This window comes from Dama dama, chromosome X, assembly GCF_033118175.1.
Source record: "Dama dama isolate Ldn47 chromosome X, ASM3311817v1, whole genome shotgun sequence".
In the NCBI taxonomy this organism is placed as follows: Eukaryota; Metazoa; Chordata; class Mammalia; order Artiodactyla; family Cervidae; genus Dama; species Dama dama.
The window spans coordinates 80,275,141-80,277,742 of NC_083714.1; positions in this window are offsets into that span (position 1 = coordinate 80,275,141).

Consider the following 2,602-nt stretch of genomic DNA (forward strand, 5'->3'; position numbering starts at 1 on the left):
ATGTTCCCTTGGTGTCTCTGATTTTCTTGAAGAGATCTCTAGTCTTTCCCATTCTATTGTTTCCCTCTATTTCTTTGCATTGATCACTTAGGAAGACTTTCTTATCTCTCCTTGCTATTCTTTGAAACTTTGCATTCAGATGGGTATATCTTTCCCTTTGCCTTTCATTTCTCTTTTTTTCTCAGCAATTTGTAAGGCCTCTTCAGACAACCATTTTGCCTTTTTGCGTTTCTTTACCTTGGGGTTGATTTTGATCATGGCATCCTGTACAATGTTATGAACCTCTGTCCATACTTCTTCAGGCACTCTATGAGATCTAATCCCTTGAATATATTTCTCACTTCTACTGTAAAATTGTGAGGGATTTGATTTAGGTCATAGCTGAATGGTCTAGTGGTTTTCCCTGCTTTCTTCAATTTAAATCTGAATTTTGCAATAAGGAATTCATGATCTGAGCCACAGTCAGCTCCCCTCTTGTTTTTCCCAACACTATAGAGCTTTTCCATGTTCCTTTGCAAAGAAAGTAGTAAATCTGATTTTGGTATTGGTCATCTGGTGATATCCATGTATAGAGTCATCTCTTGTGTTGTTGGAAGAGGATGTTTGCTATGACCATTGCGTCCTCTTAATGAAACTGTGTTAGCCTTTGCCTTGCTTCATTCTGTACACCAAGGTCAAATTTGCCTGTTACTCCAAGTATCTTTTGATTCCTAATTTTGCATTTCAGTCCCCTATGATGAATTTTGCATGTTAGTTCTACACGGTCTTGTAGGTTTTCATAGAACCATTCAACTTCAGTTTCTTCAGCTTTCTTGGTTAGGGTATAGACCTGGATTACTGTGACATTTAATAGCTTTCATTGGAAACAAACAGAGATCATTCTGTCATTTTTGAGATTGTACCCATGTACTGCATTTTGGACTCTTTTGTTGACTATGAGGGCTACTCTGTTCCTTCTAAGGGCTTCTTGCCCACAGTAGAAGATGTAGTGGTCATCTGATTTAAATTCGCCCATTCTGATCCATTTTAGTTCACTGATTCCTAAAATTTCAATGTTCACCCTTGCCAACTCCTGCTTGACCACTTCCAATTTACCTTGATTTATGGACCTAACATTCCAGTTTCTTATGCAATATGGTTCTTTACAGCATTGGACTTTATTTCCATCACCAGTCACATCCACAATAGGTCGTTATTTGTATTCGTTTACTCCTTTGGAATGTATGACTTTATAAAACAGTAGAGAGATATTAAGGACTTTGAAAGAGAAGCATTATTTTAATTAACTACTTCTTATTTTTTATTTATAAAATATGGTTGATATACAATACTATGTTCTTGTCAAGTGTATAATGTAGTGATTCAACATTTACATGCATTATGAAATGGTCACCAGTATAAGCTGAATAACCATCTGTCACCATACAAAATTAACATGTTATTCATTATATTTCTTATGCTGTATAGCACATCCTATTGACTTATCTTTTCAATAACTGGAAGCTTTTACTTTTTAATCCCCTTCACTCTTTTCTTTTTTTTTTTTTCCCCCTTCACTCTTTTCATCCAACCTCTCACATCCCTCCCTTCTGGTAACTACCAATTTGCTTTCTGGATCTGCAGTCTTCTTCTGTTTTGCTTTGTTTACTCATTTGTTTTATGTCTTAGATTACACATATCAGTGAGATCATATGGTATTTTCTTTGTCTGTCTTATTTCACTTAGTATTATACACTGTATGCCCATCCATGTTGTGACAAATGGTAAGATTTTGTTCTTTTTATAGCTGAGTTTGCTTACATTTATGTTTACATTTACATTTATAGGCCACATCTTATTTATCCATTCATCTATAAGTGGACGCTTATGTTGTTTCTATGTCTTGGCTATTGTAAACAATTCTGCACTGAACATAGGGGTGCATATACATATATTCAATTAGTCTTTTTGTGTTTTTCAGGCAAGTAGTCAGAAGCGGAATTGTTGGATCATAGGGTGGTTTGGGGCTTCCCAGGTGGCACTAGAGGTAAAGAACCCTTCTGCCTATGCAGAAGATGCAAGACACAAGACGTGGGTTTGATCCTTGGGTCGGGAAGATCCCCTCAAGTAAGAGGTGGCAACCTGTTCCAGTGTTCTTGTCTGGAAAACTCCATGGACAGAGGGGCTTGGCGGGTTACAGTTCATTGAGTTGCAAAGAGTTGGACATGCTGATCTATTGAGCACACACATGATAGTTTTATTTTTAAAGTTTTGAGGAACATCCATAGTGTTTTCCATAGAGGCTTCACCAATTTACACTCCTACCAAGAGTTCACAGAGCTTCTCTTTTCTCCATACCCTCACCAACACTTGTTACTTGTTGTCTTTCTGATGTGAGGTGATATGTCATTGTGGTTTCATTTGCATTTCCCTGACAGTTAGTGATACTGAGCATCTTTTCACATCCATTGGCCATTTTTATGTCCTCTTTGGAGAAATATCTCTTCTGATTCTTTGTCCATTTTTAAATTAGATTTTTTTTATTGAGTTATATGATTTTTTTACATAATTTGGTTATTAATCCCTTATCAGATGTGTCATTTGTAAATATTTCCTCCTATTC